The following is a 10,097-nucleotide window of genomic DNA, read 5'->3' as shown; positions in this document are numbered from 1 at the left end:
GCATGTTGATGACTTAGATGTGCAACACACGAAGTAAAGTATATCTTCAATCAATGAAGACTTACATTCTGAGTGTGAATACATTAACGTGGAATTTGACTTCGGAGCGCCAGGATAATTGTGCGCCGTGTCTGGGTCTAATACTTCCTATACGGTGGGTAATGCCACCACCAAATTCTTCTATTTGAAGTGTTTTACCCATGTCGTTACATTTGCTATGTCTTCACATTTGGTTTGTCTTCAATTTCAACTTGTCTTCATGATTATCTTCACTATGTTGACTTGATTGTCTTCTGATATATACATACTAGTGTTCTATCCTCTACAACATTCACTTATCGCTACGTCTTCCTTGTTGAATCTTTTGAACTAAGTGAATGTGATCGGACCCTAATCTCTCTATGCTTTCTATCTCAAACTCTATCTGTCCAAATCATATGCATTCTATTGAAACTATCGAATGTCTTCTCTGTGTCCTTGTCAGCAGAAGATACAGAGACAAACATTAAGTCCGTTTTCAATGCTAATTCCTTCACCTGAAACTCGGAGAAGTGGGAACGACCACCCGACAATCCAAGCGTGCGTGGGAATGTGGAACAACCTCCGATGTGTTGCATGATAGCCACGTGTCCCTCAGATGTGAATCGCCAGGGGCACTTGTGTAATAACTCGGTGCCGTCCCTATCCCTATAAATACACTCCTCACCATAGTCATTATCCTTTCTTCCACTCTTGCACAAACCCTAGCGCCACCGCTAGCCCTCGACGACGCCGGCGACGAAGCGCTTAGCTATCGTGACCTCACAGACGCCGTCTTCACGCCGGCTGCGGACATCGTCTTCTCTGCCATCGCCATAGGTGTCCTCCGTCGCCAAGTTAGGGCACGGACAATCGAACTGCTCTGCCTCCTCTCCCACTCCGTCTAGCAGTTCTTCGTGTGGTAAATAAAACTTCCTTTTGACGGCCCCTTCGATCCTATAGATTCATCACTTTCTACCACAAGTAGTTTATGTTCACACAAGTTGGATCTATTTCATACTGCATCTCATAATATGCCTAGTATGTTCACTTATGATTCACAAAGTAGTTAGATTCCTCACTTGTACTTATTCGTGGATTCATACAAATCTAGAACCAACTCTCTATCTATGAGTGAATGTCTTCGCACTATGAGGTCAATGTCTGCTAAACTGATTTATCTTCAAAATCTACTGAGAATGCATATGACCTCTTCCCCTTCCCTCGCACCTTAATGCTGTCACAGGTACATGTCCGTGGGAGAATCCCTTGGTTCTCATAGTCTGCATTCGTTTGCAGAATTCTTACAGCATCACATTAACTCTCCCGAAGCCAGTTCCTGTTTGACCAGAAAGCGGAAGTCTTTAAACGTGTTGAAGCCCTTCAGTTTAAGCTTCATGGCACCAGAAAAACCTACAAGAAAGGGTGGCAGACAGTGTCATGGCAACACCTCAAGAGATTTGCCTCCTGACCTCTATGAGCTCTACAAGACAGATCCAGAGGAGGACTACAATCAGCGAAAAACTCGAATCCAATGGATTCAAAGATATTGGGCGGAACAGTGGTCCAAGTACAGGTTTGTGACCCAGGAATATGCTGAGAAGAATGGCATCAAGCGACCATGGGGAGACATCCTATACAGAAATCTTCAACCCAGGTCCAGAGATGAAGCCATTGAACAAGGCTTCTATCCCTGCATGGCTCATGGACCACAGCCTGCAGATGCGGACCCATCGTCATTGCTATGGTGTCGTGACGACAATCTGTTCAAGCGCAACTTCCAGTTTGCCAAGAATTCGGCTAAGCAAAACAAGAAGTCATTGGGACTAGACTTCAACCCTGGTCCTTCTGCTCCCCGTGTTGAGCACCCGCAAAGCTGAACCCAATCTTGTTGGGCCCTTCTACAACCTGTAAGGTCTCATCACTCATATCATGGTTCAAGGGACAACCGTGGATGAGCCTATAGATGACGCTGAATTTGATGAAGCGCCTGCACCACCAAAGCCAAAGAAACTGAAAAAGCCTAAAGCTTCAAAGCCTGCTCCTACACCAAAGGTCCTACAGGCGAAGCCTCTGGCCACTACACCTCCTGAACACAGTGTGCAGTCTGAAGATTTGTCACGCATCTCCAAGCCCTCCAGAGTGAAGATGCCCATGCAACCCACTAACCAAGAACTGACTGCTGCTGCTATTCTGCGCAATGACGCCATTGATCTGTCCAGCGATGAAGATCTTGCAGATGATGCTCTTGAGCAACTGATTAAGAGCAAGGAAGAAGCAGAAATCTTCAATGATTTGCCTCTCTTTGACGTGGCAATCATCCACAACTTCATTGATGAGTGGTTTGAAACCCCCAATCTCAGCTTTGACGATCTGTAACTTCCAATTGGCCTCAGCGTCTCTTTCACTGCCGCCATTGCTTCTGAGCTAGCTCTAGCTCAGCGCATTGTTGAACTAAAGCAAAATATCGACTATGAGAAAGCTCAGTTCAAGCAGCACCTGGCAAAGCTCAGCATGCAAGATGTCAAGAACTTCAAGATTACACTGCACGAGCTCAAGGAAGCCTTTCTCAAGAAACACGAAGAAGCTAAAGGTTCTCGTGAGCGCATGAAGAGTCTGGCTGACAAGTGCGTGCAAGCCTACAATGAAGATGAAAAGCGCAAGGCTCTTGGGCATCCTGGCATCGATCCCAGGATGGCTGCAAAGAAGAAGAACCCAGCTGTGGCCAAACCCGAAGCAACAAGGCAGGAAGCACATCCCATTGTCTTCCCAGCTAGTATGATAGGCTCGAAGCCTAAGGTCCCCACAGTGGCTTCAGAATTAAAGAAGACAAGGGCTGCTGAGGCTGAAGCCAGAAAGAGGAAACATCCTGAAGCTTCTGATGTCGCTCCCTCCAAAAAGAAGCGCAAAACCAAGAAAGATCGGGTTGCTCCCACAGAGCCCCTTATTGTTGAGCCCATCTCGGTTGCTCGTCCTGCCTCTTCGCATCAAGAATGATGGATGGTAATTCATGAGCCTGCTTCCACAAAGGCTCCTGAAGCTGAAGACATTCCAGTAGTTGACCCCACCGCTGCTGAAGACATTGGTCACCATGACAATGTTGAAGATGATGAAGTCCTTCCTCAGATCGAGCACCAATTGGTATCATCGCCTGTGCTTACGCACAACGAACTCATCAGCATTGGTCGTCCTCTGACGCCAACTTCTCAGGATGCATCATGGGCTAATCACCCACAGAGACAAGACACTCCAAGCTCTCCCCAACCGCAAGCTACCCCATCAGTGCAAGATGCTGATGACTTTGAGGCCCAGCACACTCCATCTCCACAAGCGTCGCCCGCATTACACAGGCTTCGCAAAGGACCAAGGCCCCAAGTCACTCCCACAATGCACGTATCTGAATCCGAAACCAAAATGGCTGAAGATATTCCGGCTGCATCAGCCGATGAAGAAGAAGATGAAGAAGAAGCCCCAAGAGTTAGAAGAGTTGCTACACCCTCATCTCACCAAGATGTTGTTCTCGAGGAGAATGTGACCAACCCTCCATCTTCTGAAGTGGAGGTTAACAACCCTGAGGCGGCCACCAATATCACCGCTGACGCCAATGACGTTGTCATGGCTAAAGCCAGTACGGCGCCAGAAGCCAATGTGGCACCAGAAGTCAATGCAGCACCTGAAGTCCAAGCACCTGAAGCACATGTGGCCCCTGAAGCCCATGAAGACAATGCCAATGCCCCGGTTCCCCCTCCAAGACCTCACACAATGGAGCTGGCATTTGATCATGGTCAGCCAATTATGGTTCGCTGGCCCATTATGACCCCTCTGCCTGCTGCTGGTCCACAATTTGAGTACCATGTTGAGCACAGGCCTCAAGTCCAAAAGCCCAAGCCAAGACTTCCACGATTCCCAGGCACTGCCACTTCACCTGGGGTCTTCAATGCGAATGGCTTCGTGGCACATAATACCTTCTTCAACAGCTCCAAGAACCCTTATACCAGACCGCGCATTTCCTCAGATCGGTTCTGGAGCTATCAGCAGCGCAGCTACTATTCCTGTGTCCTATACAATCAAGGGCGCATATTTCCACATATGCGCCTCGACTCTGAAGCTATAGCTGGACTGCCTTGCCTTGAAGAAGCATTGGATTGTTTCAGAGATGCTGGTCTGTTGCAGTTCGTCACTGACAAGGAGCACTGGAACGAAGAATTGCTGCTTCAATTCTATGCCACTCTTCATATTCGAGGCTACAACAGGGATCCGAAGACTTGGGTCCTTGAGTGGATGACAGGCAATGTCCATCATGAAGCTAAAGCTCTTGATATCATTGAGCCCACAGGCCTGCACACTCCTGGTGAATACTATGAACCAGGTTGTTAACAACATCAAAATGCCTTGGAAAGCATCTTTCAGAAGCCAGAACCCAACATGAGTCAAATGCTGAGCATGATGAAGCCTCTGCCTCACGACGTTGAATACCCATCTGAGTTCCTTGTGGAAGACCTAGAGTACCTGCCTCGCACCATTTACCACATCATCAGGAAGACTCTATGGCCTGTCAAAGGACACTCATCTGCAGCGAAGCTTGAAGGAGCAATGAAGACTTAGGTTTTCTATATATTCAATGGCATCAACTTCAATGCTCAAGACTTCTTCATCAGGCAGTTGGCTACGTCTGGCTCCAACATCTTTGGGTTGAAATTCTATGCTCCATGGGTCATGCCTCTGATCAAGCGTCACTCAGCCTTCAACTATCAGCCGTCTGCACGCAATCATCTTATATTCTTGCCTGAGGTTGATCTGTCAGTTGAAGCCATTTACCCAAAGCCTGCTAAGGATCCCATTTATCTTCACAATGCTAATCACCAAAGCTTCACCCAGCCCATTAAAGGAATTCCAGCAGTGTCTCATGTTTATCCCCTTGCTAGAAACACACGTGCCCCTCGTGCTCAAACTGATGCCACTGGTAGCACCATTGCGCAAAGGCCTCGACGACGATCTCGTGTCCTAAATGACCGAGAGCTTCTAGTCGCGCTGCATCAGAAACAGGACAAACATCACGACTGGCTTAAGCGTCAGATGCAAAGCCTCTTGGTGGATGTCAACCGCATTCGCAATCTTGCCACCAAGAATGCCTTTGTCACTCATGAAACCTGTCGGAGGTTGTGGAAGAGTTTGACCCTACTCAGTGCTGAAGCTGATCTGCATGACGATGGCTTCACCGAACGCTTCAAGTTTGACTCAACTCCTCCCAGAAATGCTCACTTGCGTCAGACTCCCTCACTTGAAGACTCTGAACACTCGTCCTGAGCTGCGACCGTAAATGCCAGAGTCATCGATGACCAAGATGATGCAACTTCACCTCCTCCAACTACAGCACGTGTCGACACTGCACCAAGTTCCTCTGCACCACCGGATCTCGACGACAACACTGCTGCCTCGCCTGCACCTCATGGGAACGAGTAGGTGCTCTATGTCTTCAAACCTTTTTGGTCCTCACTGATAAAAGGGGGAGAAGCATATGAGTTGATAGTCTTCAAGCGGGTCCATATGGGTGGTTAATTTACTCTTTGCTACTTTTGCCAAGTGCTTACAACTCTCATTTTTGATACATTTGGTTCTTTGAGTTGTAACACTTAAACTCGATGGTCGTCTGCTACTTATTTGCTATTATGCAATGCGATGATAAATTCCGCATGTGTGATGATAAATTCCGCACTTAGATCATTTTGCAGATGTCCATTTTTCATTATGCATGTCATTATCTTCGTTACATCATATCTTGCATAATGACTTCTCATCATAAGTTGAAGAGGATCTCCATAAGTACAACCTGCCATGTGCATTTGCATTCCAAAAGCAAATTACTTATATGCACATCTTCAGGGGGATCCCTTGCAACTTATGAAGACAATACCCTATCCTTTACAATTTCACATATTTTATTCCCCGTTGAAAACTTCAACCAGTTTGTCATCAATCACCAAAAAGGGGGAGATTGTAAGTGCATCTAGTGCCACCCCTAGTTGGTTTTGGAGTATTGACGACAAACCTGGTTGAGGGACTAATGTGTTTGTGAGAATTGCATGATAACACAGGTAGAAGTCCCTCATTGATTCGGTTTTCCTACCAGAGATGACCCCTAAAAATGAATGAAGACATTGAAGTCAAAGGTGGTATGTGAAGACATTCACATTGAAGACTATGACAAGAGAAAACATCGCATGAAGACTATGGAGCGCGAAGACTTAGTTGTTCATCGTTCTTTTTCTTCTTTGTTGAGTCATAGGAACCACCTACTGTTAAGTGGGGTCCAAGTGAACTAGTCAGAATGACTGAAGTGATGGTTAACCAAATCCTATGTCTTTGAGTGAAGACTATGAGAGCAAATCTTGTCCAGAGTTGGATAAGTCAGCTTTGCTTGTAGCCCAAGTAAAGTTGCCATGTGTGTTTGAAATCTGACCGTTGGAACACATGTCAGTTCCTTAGTGACCAAGGGTCATTTCGGACAAATCAGGTCGGGTTGCCTAGTGGCTATAAATAGCCCACCCCCTACAACCATAAACAGTTAGCTGCTCAGAGTTAGTGCACGGCTTTTGTCGTTTGAGAGCAACCCACCTCGAAGCCTTTGAGAGAGAATTCCTTGCGAGGATAAAGCCCTAAACACCCAGAGCCAAAGAGTGTTAGGCATCACTTAAGTCTTCCTGTCTGTGTGATCTGAAGACTTATTACACTTGAGGATTGTGAATCCTCCAGCCGGTTAGGCGTCGCATTCTGAGCATCCAAGAGTCATTGTGGATCGCCGGTGAACGAAGTCTGTGAAGGTTTGGAAGTCTACCTTGAAGACTTACCAGAGTGATTGGGTGAGGACTGGGTGTCCTTAGCTCAAGGGGAATAAGGTGAAGACGAGGTCTTCTGAGTTGAATCTCAGCCTCCCTAACCAGACGTACAGTTGTCACAACAACTGGAACTGGTCCGACAAATCATTGTCTTCAACGAGTCACTGGTTTCATCCTTCCCTTCCCTTTACTTACTGTTGGTCCTTGTGAAGTCATTGTATGATTGCTTTATCTTTTGTCTTCACTGAGTGATTGCTGGTTCTGATTGGCTTCACAATATCTTCCTACCTGATCTTTACTGCCTAGCTGCTATTAGTCATTGTGCTTTCACTCCATTGAATACTTGACTATGGTTTGCCTAGTGTAGTCTACCTTCCGCTTCATGGTAATAGGTTTATTTCTATCGTTTGTCTTCGAAACTTCCATGTTTTGAAGACTTTCATAAAAATCGCCTATTCACCCCCCTCTAGTCGATCACTAGCACTTTCACTTTTGTTTTCGTAGTTTCATTTTTCTCTTTCTTGAGTCATAGGAAACACCGTCCTGTTAAAGGGGGTCGAGGAAATACGAAGGAAAAATTTCCATGTGATGCTCAACTCAAAATCCTACACCTACCAATCCCTTCGAGTGAAGCCATTGGAAATCCCATACAGTTCAGTCATATTCTTCAGTGACAGAGACGAAGTTCTTCTAGTCTCTGAGGAATTTGTTTTGACTGAGGATTTAGGAATTCGCCAGTGCGGATTGCCTACACAGTGAGGAACATGATAGCCCTGAGGAATTTGATACTCAAATTTCCAACCATTGTTGTGCTATGCGCCAGCTGTCCCAAAATATCTACCCACCTAACGGTCATATCATTGAAGGGCATTTATGTCTTATCATGTCGGGCTGCTCCCTAGGCTATAAATAGCTGCCCCCTACAACCACTAGTTGGTTGGCTGCTCCGAGAGAAACTGGCACTTGTTATTTGAGAGCATCCCATCCTCCGAGGACTTTGAGCGAAAATCATCAAGTGAGGAAAACCCAAACCCAAACACCTACAAACCCCAAGTGATGGAGCATCACTGAAGAGATTGATCCTACATGGATCCGACGCTTGTTACCTTTGAAGACTATGCTTCTTCCAGACGGTTAGGCATCAAGGTCTAGAGCATCCAAGAGGAATTGTGGATCGCCGAGTGACCAAGTTTGTGAAGGTTCGGAAGTCACCTAAAGACTTACCACGAGTGATTGGGCGAGGTCTGTGTGACCTTAGCTCAAGGAGAATACGGTGAGGATTGTGTGTGTGGGACTATGTGTCATCAGGTTTAAATACCTAGTCGCTCCAACCAGACGTACAACTGAGACAACAGTTGGAACTGGTCTACCAAATCATTGTCTTCACCAAGCTTACTGGTTCTATTTCCTCAACTCTTTCATTTCCTCATAACTATGTTGAGTGCTTGTTTGTATCTGTGTTTGAAGACTTTGACTAAAGACTTTCTCAATTTCCTCAGTTCAATTTCTTCAGTCTGTTTGTCTCCATCCCGTGTTATCCTGTGTTTACGCTTTCTGTACTCTGTGCTTGTCTTCATTTCATCATGATGACTATGCTTGTGCGCTGTTATGTTTACTTTTGAGTACTTATTCCGCTGCTAGTAGTTCTTCGCTAAGGAATTTCCTCACCTGCAAATTCCTCAGTGAAGAATTCATAAAAATTGCCTATTCACCCCCCTCTAGTCGATATAACGCACTTTCAATTGGTATCAGAGCAAGGTACTCCCTTGTTCTATGTGATTTTGGTTTAACCGCCTAGAGTTTTAGTTATGTCGACCGCAGGTATGATCAAGGTCTCTGCTGGGTGTCCTACCTTCAATGGGACGGACTACCCCTACTGGAAGAATAAGATGCGAATGCATCTTGAGGCAATTGATAACGGTATCTGGTATGTTGTGGAAAATGGTGTTCCCTCAGTCACACCTTCTCTGAATGCTACTGATGTGAAGAGATTCAAGCAACTCGATTCTCAAGCGAAGAATATCATATGTGGCCATCTAAGCAAAGGACAGTATGTAAGAGTGAGTGCTTTGGAAACTGCTAAGCTTATCTGGGATAGGCTGTCCAAGGTGAATGAAGGAGTCTCAACCCAGCGTGACTCTCGAGTTGATGTTCTTCGCAATCTCTTCAACTGCTTCAAAAGACTCGACAATGAAAATGTTCAACAAACCTTCGATCGCCTCACTAATATCTCAAATGAGCTTCAAGCACTTGGTGCCACTGACATCACCGACCATGAGGTGGTGAAGAAATTGTTGAGATCGCTTGATTCCTTATTTGATACTCTGGCATTGATGATACAAGAATGTGCTGATTACAAGTCACTTGATCCCGCTGATATCCTCGAGAGGCTAAATACTCATGAGTTCCAGCTTGCTGAAAAAAGAGATCTCTCTGGTTCAAGCTATGGCAGGTCACGTGCACTGAAGGCCAAGGCAGTATCTGAGTCCGAATATGAAGAATCTGGTAGCAGCCTTGGTGATCCTGAAGAACTAAGCCATGAGCTACCACTGCTCGTGAAGAAATTCCAGAAGTTCTCAAGACGTGGTCGCTTTGGAAGACCCTCAAGGAGCAATGATTCCTCATCCAGTGACTACAAGAAGAGGCTTTGTCACAAATGCAAGAAACCTGGACATTACATTCAAGATTGTCCTCAGTGAGAAAAGGAATCAAAGAAGAAATACAAGGATTACAGTTCTGATGATGCGAAGAAAAAGAAGAAATCCTCAAAATCTTCATCATCAAAATCCTCAAAGTCTTCATCTCACAAGAAGAGCAGCTCCAAGAAGGCTCGGGCATTCATTGGCAAGGAAATGGACTCTGAAGCTGAATCTGAAGAAAATGAGGAAGAGGAGGCATCTGAGGAGTCTGAATCTGTTGTGACGAGCCTAGCCCTCGCTACCGCATTCATCAGCAAGTCTATCTTCAACACTAAAGAAAATGACCTCACCAACAAGGCTGATGAAGGCAATGATGACTACACTCCCACCCATTGCTTCATGGCAAAGGGTGCCAAGGTACTCAAATATACCTCCTCTAAATCAAGTGAGAATGAATCTGATGAAAATCTCAAGCCCAACTATTCTAAACTTGCTAAGATTGCTGTAAAACAACAAAGGGCTTTTGAAAAGGTTCAAAACATGCTAGACAAAAGTGATGATATGTTGGGTGAAGAAATGGATCGCACTAAAGCCTTGACTGAAA

Source organism: Triticum aestivum, chromosome 7A (genome assembly GCF_018294505.1).
Source record: "Triticum aestivum cultivar Chinese Spring chromosome 7A, IWGSC CS RefSeq v2.1, whole genome shotgun sequence".
In the NCBI taxonomy this organism is placed as follows: domain Eukaryota; kingdom Viridiplantae; phylum Streptophyta; class Magnoliopsida; order Poales; family Poaceae; genus Triticum; species Triticum aestivum.
Note: the sequence above shows the minus strand (reverse complement) of the source record.